We start from the raw sequence: 9,726 nt of genomic DNA, 5'->3' as shown, positions 1-9,726 counted from the left end.
GCCCATTTAGGTACATGGTTTTAGTGTAAAAACTGCTATTTAAGTATTTTTAGTTGACATCAGGAGAGTCTTTGCGATGATATTTATATATCAATCAGATCAATACAGAAAGAACAACAAGCCGACACGTGTTTCGTCTCATTAACCACTTCCATAGACTCCATTGCGTACCTGCTTGAGCTCCATTTCTTCCTGTCCTTAACCGAAACCCTCTTGATGTCAACCTTCATATTTTCTGAACGACAAGTACTTAAATAGCGTTGTTTACACTAAAACCATCTACCTAAACGTGTGCACAGGACTTGGTTCTCATAGTGGAAGTGTGACCCCCAGATGGTATAAGTCAGATCACTGGTCCCAAGTGGACAGCTGCCACATGAGAAGGACCTGCTTGCCAGAACCTGACTGGAGACCACTGTGGTCACACTGAAGATTAGCAGGATGACCCCTTTAAAGTCCTTAATCTGCTGCGGGTCGGCAATGGCCTGGGGATGTCTGGGCATATCGCGAGCAACAAAGGAATCGGTTCTGTGGCTGGAAATCTTGAGGAAGTGCGACTTAAATGTTGACACCCTTGTAGATTTCTATGGTGTCAGGTTGGCCGGATGGGCAGACTTTGACTTACCTGAAGATTTTGAGAGGGAAGTGCAGCGGTCAGTGGTTGGAGTGGGATAGCCTAGGCTCCTGACTCCTGCTTCCTCCAGTCCTGGCACAACTTGAATCATATCCTTTTGGTGGAGACATCATTCCATAGCACACTGTTATAAAATTGTTTAGAGTCATCAGAAGACGAATGGAACTCTGTAACCACATTGGAGGGTGTGGAAAGAAAGGAACTTACATCAATTCTGCAGGTCTAGGCTCCTCCATCACGTGCGGGTGTCAGCAAAAAGCCACACAACGCCACCAAGGTGGAAGGTCTCACAAATTCATGGCAGGCAAACAATTGGCACTCACCCTGCTCTGAGGGGTAGTTCTAAATGCAGATTCCTCACCTTAAAATATCCACCAGGTGTCAGACGGTATCTAGCGAGCTTTTATGCAGAACTCCCACGCACCATAGCTGGCGTTTAAACTATAAACATTCTGATCATATTACAAAACGCAGAGAATACAGTCTCCAGTAGGAAAAACTGTTTTGGAAGTTGCCCATACTTAATTATGGTGTGGTTTTACACTTTTATTAAAATTGAGATATGTATTCAGTAGCAGCATCTACAGATGTTAGAGCAATTACATTGAATACTATTACACTGATCTTCAATTTGGCATATCTCAACTTTGAGCCAGATATATGTATTCGCTTTAGAAAATTATGTAGTTGCGCGTCCCATTTTATTAAGTGGGTATAATATGTAAAAGGAAGAGGTCAGATAAACTAAGCACAGAAGATTGAATTTACCACATGTAAATAGGGACTGATGGTTAACTACATTTACATTAGTTTATCTGATGTCTGTTATGTATTAGGACTTGTTATATTTGGGTCTTTGTCTTTTATTTTGCAACCTTGAAAAAGCGACATGTTGCCTGTCTTGCGGTTTGACCTCTTATTTGTGATAAACTATATGTCAGAACCTCATGTGCCTCAATATCCATTATCATCTGGTTCTGAACACTATTAGGTAACAAATGTATAAGTTGTTTTGTATTTAGAAGTAATGTGTGCACATGTTATAATGTGTCAATTGTAATGAATGTGTAATGCAACAATAAGGAGCTGCATTCTGCATTGCTGTCTTGGGAGCCTCTGACATTCATATTTTAGATACATAAATAGTCATGGCCAGGGAGCCTGGATAGATACGAGTCAAAGACATTTCATCCTCTACTTAAGACCATCATCAGAACAAGCAATCAGTCACGAGCAGTCATGGGAGAGGGCCAACTGGACCTCAAAGTGAATTCCTTATAAGGGCGGGACATGTCATGGGGCGAGGAAAGTTCTCGAATGAAGGCGCTTGGTTAAGCCTGGTGTTTGGTATTTGGCCTCAAGGGTTAAGTTGAACGGTAGTTCCATATGACGCAGGCCCGCGGCTGAGGGCCACCACCCAATCGTAGTCAATGCCGTAGGGCAGGGCCTTTGTGAGCTGGACCTACAGCAAGCTGAAGAACTGTGAGAAAGCCATCAATACTGACCCAGAGTGAATCCAAAATGGATACATATGCGGCAAAGGGAGAGAAATACCTCACCCTGAGTAGATTGATGTACGTTAACTGGCAACTAAAGCTTGTGGGCAACCATCAGAAATGACCAGGAAAAATTAAGGTGTCATTTTAGGTCAATCTCCCTTAAGTAAGCGGGTCTCTTGCAGGAGTGAAACATCACCCTCCTGAGTCTCAGTAGAAGATCACTAGCCCATTGGCTGGAGCATTCGGATCTTTAATATTGAGTTATTTACACCCGGGTCTCTAACTGAATCTATTGCTCCCAACTTCTTATCTCTCTTCCAGTTGGCCAAAGTATGTTTTCTTTACGTCAACGCTTTTTGAATATCATTTTGCAATCCTGTCTTCTGTCTACTCCCCAGTGTTTCCATTTTTTTAACTCTAAAGATAGCCCCTCCAAGTGGAATCCTTTCTGATGTGAGTGGAAGTGCGGCTGGTGTCCTTAATGAATCTAATGGTGCCCATCATCAGCCGCTCTGAACCTCTCTTTAGCTTCAAGTCTCCAACTTTGTGAACATGAGCAAGGCTCAATTAAAGTTCCCCGCCCCGGCTTCTCAAGGTGGCATTGGTCATCTTCAATAAACCAAGAGTCCTACTGGGGCCATTCCTCGACCCTCTGCTTCTTATCCACCTTTTTACCCCATAGGTTCAGTCTTCTGGGTCTGAGATTGCTGGTTCCACCGGTCCTCTCAATTCTGCCATCATCCAGGGGTATAGAGAAACACCTGCTCCTTGAGGTGTTTCTACTTCTTGACCCGCGTCATCTCTAGGTCTTTCGATCTCTCTCTGTGTGGGAGTGATTTCTTTCTGTCTTCATTGAATGATTTGCCACAGCTCGGAGTTAGGCTGGAAGGAGGCTCGTTATCTAGGAACATTTTACTACAGATTCATAGAGTCAATTTGGCTTCTCCCAGGGACTTGTCATAGTGCTTTTGCGAATTTCAGACAAATATGAGTCTGAAGGGGACCCACTGGGATGGTGTGTCATTCTTGAGAAGGAAGTCTGTGATGTGCCCCTCTTATTTTCTTTGTTTTAATGTGGACGCTGCCAGGTTACTGTTGACTTAATGGCCGTGTATGAGACATAGTCCGAGGACTTTGCTAGTGGGGGCCCATCCATCACTCCAGTATGTACAATCCTGGTGTATGGGTGTGTCCTCCAAGCAACTCCAGATGTGGTGTAGGGTCTTATGCTCATACGCTTGGATATCCGATTTCCTACACGCCTCTTAGAAGACTCCTGATTCTAATGTTGTGTCTCAATCACTGAGCAAGAGTTGGCTGTACTAGTCTGCTAGGGTCAAAATCTTATTTCCCTTTGTGATGTATCTTTTCTGATCTTTAATCCACTGTTCAAGGTTGATGACTCAGACTACCAGTTTGTCAAATTTCATTTCCCGGAGATACTCTAGTAGGTCTCCCCTTATAACGCCTTCCTCCTTCTTGAGTCTTTCCAAAATCTGAAGCAGAGAATCTTGGGTGACATTGGTCCCAGGGGACCAAGTCTGTTGACTTCTCAGCTGTCCCTTTGTTTGTCATCAGTGTTTCTGTTTTTTAAGTGAGGGATCTCTGTGCCCCCGTTAGCTGAGAGGTTTTGCTTTCCTCCCCCTGCGGCTCCTCTATATTGGTCTGTCCTGTAGGTTTCTCCTAATAGTGACAAACCACGGATCCCACTTTTGTCCTCAGAGTGCACGTCAGGCGTAGACGATTTTGTCCGGTGCTCCTCAAAGACCCTCTCTGGTAGCTTATGGTGCAAGTCCCTTGCCCACAGACAGTGGTGCCACCCTCAGGGTCGAGGTAGGTGGAAGTCAGGGTAGACCTCTTTTCTTTAGAGTGCGCAGAGCTCTGTAATACCAGATCAGGAAACTCCCTGGCCATGCTTAACCTCTCCCTGCTCTCTGCTGTCTCTCAGTTTATTCTTGTAGTAGCGGTGTTGATGAACCCGGCATGAGTATCAGTCTTGGGAGTGGAACCATTCTCCCTCACCCAGTACTCCTGGGTTTATCTGGCTTGTGTGGTGTGCAGATGGCCCTCAGCTCTTAGGTCCGCGTTACCACCTGTTGGACAGTATAGGTTTCCTACAGGTCTCTCAGGGATAATGGAGTCTCTCACGTACTCGCCTCTCTGCCTGTCTGTAAATTGATGGCAAGGCGGGTGCTGATTCTTCTTGGATTTCTGCTTGGTTCCTCAACTCAGCCTGAGGTCAGACTCATGTCATCACGCCTCCTCAATATAGCCCCAGACGTATCTCTTGCCCTCTTCATCTTTCATCGAAGTTGGACGTGGGTGAAACAGAGCTGGACCTTTGATCTGACTGGTGTCAGATGCCTATGAGCCTTTGATTTCTGAAATAAAGTCTGCTTACCTTTCGTTTTTGCCCTAACTGTCGTCGCTGGAGTGAAGACACCAGGATTGTTTGACTCTTGGGTGGCTTCCTGGTCACCAGATGGCTGGTGACAGCCTGCTTCCTTAACACAAGTGGTGGGACATTCTATGCCTCATTGTTTTTCTGTTCCTAAAGGGAAATGCTGGCTCTGAAATTCAACCAACATGTGGGAAGGATCAACCTGCAACTGGTCTCCAATTGACTTTCCCACAATACACCTGTGACAGAGTATTTACATTCTTATCTCTGACTAATCTGGTCCAGGAAGGGCGTGCGGTTTGCTCCAGCCCCTGATCACCTGCTCTCCGTACATTTTCTTAGTAACAAAACTGGAATAATTGCTTTATTCTGAAGACTCCATCTTGTCTTTAAACCTGGGTATGTTATCTTCTTCTTAGCATATAGTGAACCCTGAAGATTTGTTTCTTGAGTCATGTCCCTCTCACAAATATTTATATCTCCTCCTACGTAAGGTGATTTGAGCTCATCTGTGTTTTACATGAATGATAGTTCTATGATTACTGGTGCTCTTACACCTCAGATTGATATCCCTTTGGGTACTTTCTCTTCTGGTTTAGATTTCTAGTTTGTTGCTTTACGCGATACTGGCAGAGCCGGTTAAATTGGATTTCAATTATAATGCACTACAGCTATTGATACAACATGATTAACTATAATCTGTCTATTGGTAGCCTTGATTTTGCAGAAATATACATTATTAGTATGTGTATGCATTTTTATGAGGTCAACTGATCTATAGGTTTACATCTTGGGTGCAAGTCCTAAAAGCATTCATGAATATTGAACTGTGCTGCAGGAGCGCGTGCTGTACTCATGGAGGCCTTTTGGCTTTTGCGACTCGCAAATTGCGAAAATTGGGAGCCGCAAAACCCAATGTACAACAGTGTCAGAGATACTGTTAGCGATTTCCAATGGGGTCGCAAAATGCGAGGCTCATGAATATTAATGAGCCACTTGCAATTTGTGACCCCGTTGGGAATGGCTGGCCCTCCCAGAGACGGTGGCCTGCTGGGCTCAGCAGACCTCCATGTCTGGGGCTGCTTTTAAATAAAGCAGTTTTTTAAAAAATACAGGCCGTTTCCCTTAAAGGTCCCTAGGACCACTGCCTGCCCTTAAAAAGTATTTTCCCATGCATTCCCAAATGGGACGGGGTACCCAATAGGTACTCGCATATTGCGCACGCAATTTCAAGGGTGCAAGGGTTCCAAAAGGACACCCTGTTGCACCCCTGAAATGTGCATGTGTGCACATGTGGCACACATACATGCCGTAAGGGCATGTATGTGTGCCACATGGCATTTTGAAAAGAGCAAAAAAGTGCTTTTTTCTAGGAAATCGCAAATTACCACCAACTTGAAGTGCGTGGTAATTTGGGATTCCTTAAGGTAATATCCCAATTAGCAATGCCTACTAGCATAGCATTTAGGGAATCGCATATTGCGATTCTCTAAATGCATGCGCAAAATAGGGAATTGCAATTTTTGTGATTCCTTATTTTGCAAGTAGGTTTGTGCCTACCTACATTGCACACCGCTAAATTGCAATTGCTGAAATTCTGCGAATTTTAGCTTTTGCAATCTCAATTTAGCTTGATAGATCTGGCCCTTTATCCCTCTGCTGCAGACATTCTGGGCAGCTCCCACCCCTATGTATGCAGTGATTACTCTGGCCTTTTAATGCGTGGGGGTGGAGGCTGTACAGAATTGGCATACCAATGCCCCGACCCCCCAAGCCACCTTGGGGGCATAACAGGGCAGATCCCTACCTGATTACCCCACCAGGGCGGCAGAAAGCTCACTAGGCACAGACATGTTTTTATTAATGTGCCTACCTGTGGATTTTGTTAAGTAACAATGGGGTAACCCGAAATGCTACCTGACCGGGGTCAAAACTGCAGTACAATAAACAATTGGTCGGTGTAGCAACAATTTAACAGTACGAAAGAAATGGTGGCATTCACAACACCAAACCTGCAAATCCGCAATGTATGCGATTTATTTTCAAAGCATCGATAACTTGTTATGGACAACACAGTTATTCATATATGCGGAACAAGATTCTATTTGCAATAATGGTGCTCTAGTGCAGGAGGAGGGGTAGGAGTGTTCTGGATCAAAGTGAGTGAGTGAAGGTAATAGATAAGGGAGAGGTAATGTGACATATATACATTAAATATACATAATGAAACCTGTCTGGCCTATAACAGGACAAATATTCAAGTATATACACATAGCACTATAAGGACACTGATAATAAATTTCAGTCGTCAGAGCTTGTCTTAAGGTGGGTAATGGTCAACGTTTCGACCCCTTAAATGTTCAAGGTAGTTCAATCCTTAGTGTGGGGTCTTCATCAGGACAGTGTGAGAGAGCACCTGTAAATGATTGAATAATCCGTGTTAGAAGCGTGTCCTAATGGTTTCATGTGAATGCTCATAATAACGGATATTAATTACCCAATCTAGCAAGCTATTACATCCCACGTCACAGCCAAAAGACTTGTGGGAACCGTATAGAGCCTATTTGAGACAAAAATAAACGGTTGCTTAATATGCAAATGGGAAGATTTGAGGAGGGGGAAGGAAGGCACAAGAAGCTACATGGTTTTAAACTGGATGAGATGATGACAATTGGGATACATTATTATATTTGTATATTAGATAAAAACTCCAGCAGTGAAGGAAATACATCTGTATATTGTGTTGGCACTGCTGAGTATTAGTGATGAAAGTCTTATGAGCTAATGGGTAATGTATGTTATGTTGAAAATATGAATAACATATTAAAAATCCCTAACAGCAACCCCAGGCCTTAGACATCCTGCAAGCTACCTGATTAGTGACATCTTTGCCCCTCACAGCCCAGCAGCACTACCGGGATTTAGTTCTAACCAATAATATATAACAGTGGATTTGTATTTTAAATCATCTTTTTTGTTTTCATGAAATAATCTGGCTACACTATCAAGTATGACAGAAGCTTCAGCTTCATTATCTGTTAGTTTCATCAATCAGTGGCTCCAATAATCCGCTTTGATTTTCTCCAGTGATCCTGTGGTGAAATCTCTGACACTTAATACTTCTCTGACACACTTCATCTGTCTGTGTCTCAAAGCTGATCAAACTGAACCCTCTGAATGTCTGCCTGACCCCATCTCATTTCAAACATGTTTTGTCATCCTATTCCTTCATATACACATTTTCCACCCCCATCCACAAGCCCATATCTTTTTTCCAATGTTTAAAACACGGTGGCCAGAGGGGTTTAGCACCCCCTAATCTGCCCACGTTACATCTGGTTACCATCAATCCGAGATTATGAAATATTTTCTGATATCTGGGTAGTGTTTCATCATCCCACATTCTCAAGACAAAAAAGTTTGCAACAGACTTTGTGGCAGCCCCTGAGGCCTTCTCAAACACCCAGCCACCCTTTGTCAATAGGGTCTTGAGCAGGAGCAATCATACAGTGTGTGAGTTAATGTCCCTGGATGACCACAGCCCCTAAGGCACTTATCTGAGCCGACTAATCCACATCTGTTAATCGGTATCCTGGTGTAATAGCTCCTGTGCAGGATTTTTAATTGTAAAAACTAGAACACAGTTTAGTTCAAGACTCCTCTCGTTCTCTGAAGTGCCCTGCCCCATTCCTCCTCAACTATAGCTTCAAGATTTGCACCCATTTCTCCTTGAACTTATAGTGCGAGCCCGTAGAGTAGCTATTTTTTTGTATATGAGACATACTGCTTTCCTAGGGTATGGTTTAATAAGAACTCCCTCCAATGTCCAACATCCATTCTCAGTGCATTTATGACTCCGTTGCATTCTAGTTCTTTTACGCTGCATGTGCCCTTCAGGTTGGTGTTTTTAATGTAAATTCTTACTCCATGTTTAAACATTGCTTTTGCTACTTGCCAGGGGCGAAGTACAATTTAAAATATTTAAGGAAGATTTCTGCTAACTCCTTGCAGTTTAGAGTTACGAATTCAGATGGCTAGCATATGTTGTCAACAAACAGGAGAACGGAGGCCATTGAACATACACTTCAGAAAATGGAGTAAATCAGTTTGTGACCCAGGGTATAAAATAGGGCACACCTTAACTGGCATTAAAATAGGTTTGGTTAATTTAATACTGCTGAAATAGTCAAACAGTGCAAAATCAGTTCACTTATTTTCTCTTTAAAGTTATTTATGGGCCAAGTTTTGTTTGCTAATGATTCAAAAGTAATAATAACAAATGAAAAATATATTTTATAAAATGGCTTCACTGTGTGTTTCCATTATTTTAACTCCAGGGCTAAATGTTTAATGTAGCTTGATCGATGCCCTGATTTTTATTAATTTAGTTTTTTGGTGTGTGTTAGCGGGAATTTGGGGGGAGGTTTATTGGCTGCTTGGGGGGAATTTTTTTTAATCCTGCACCTCGCTGCCTCTTTGTAGGGAGTCCTGCAGAAGTAGCTTTTCATTTGCACTTTTGTGTTTTTAAATTGATTCCTGAGCTTAATCCCCAGTGCTCATTCCCCTCGCTCCTGAGTGGTACTTCGGGGGATAATACGCGAGACAGCGGCCATCTTGGACGCTACACGCGTTGACAGCGGTCAGCAATCTAGATGACTCACGCTGCTCACCAGCTCCAGCCACACCCTCTTAAGACGAGGCCTGCCCGGAAGCGCAGCAGACGAGCGCCGATTCGGCGCATCTATGGCATGCCCGTCTGCGCCCGTCCGCGCTAAGTCAGCGCTCAGGGCCAGTCACTCTGTCCGGATTGCAGGTGATTTGGACCGTTTTTACCAGTGAGGGATTGAAACTTTTGACCCCCACGCCCCCCCTGTCCTTCCCACAGTGTTTGGTCCACGGGGCCTTCCAAGGACTTTTCCTGTGCAGACTGTGGTTTCATATTTGTTTCTGAGCCCCAGGCAACGCCTTTAGCTGCTAATGTTCCCAAGGCGCGGGACATCAGCGCCTGCCTTATTAATGCCAGATCGGTGAATAAGCACTATGTGGATATTGCCGATTTGATTATGGATAATGGCCTGGATATTTGTTGTATTCTCTGCACTTATGTTTTACTGTACCCCTTTAAGTCATACATTCCATTTTCCTGATGTCATCTTCCACTGTGTTCTCTCCAGTCAGTTAGCTCCCTGCTT

This window comes from Lissotriton helveticus (assembly GCF_964261635.1).
Source record: "Lissotriton helveticus chromosome 1_1 unlocalized genomic scaffold, aLisHel1.1 SUPER_1_unloc_1, whole genome shotgun sequence".
In the NCBI taxonomy this organism is placed as follows: domain Eukaryota; kingdom Metazoa; phylum Chordata; class Amphibia; order Caudata; family Salamandridae; genus Lissotriton; species Lissotriton helveticus.
The sequence above is the reverse complement of the archived record's forward strand: the minus strand, read 5'-3'. Positions refer to the sequence as shown.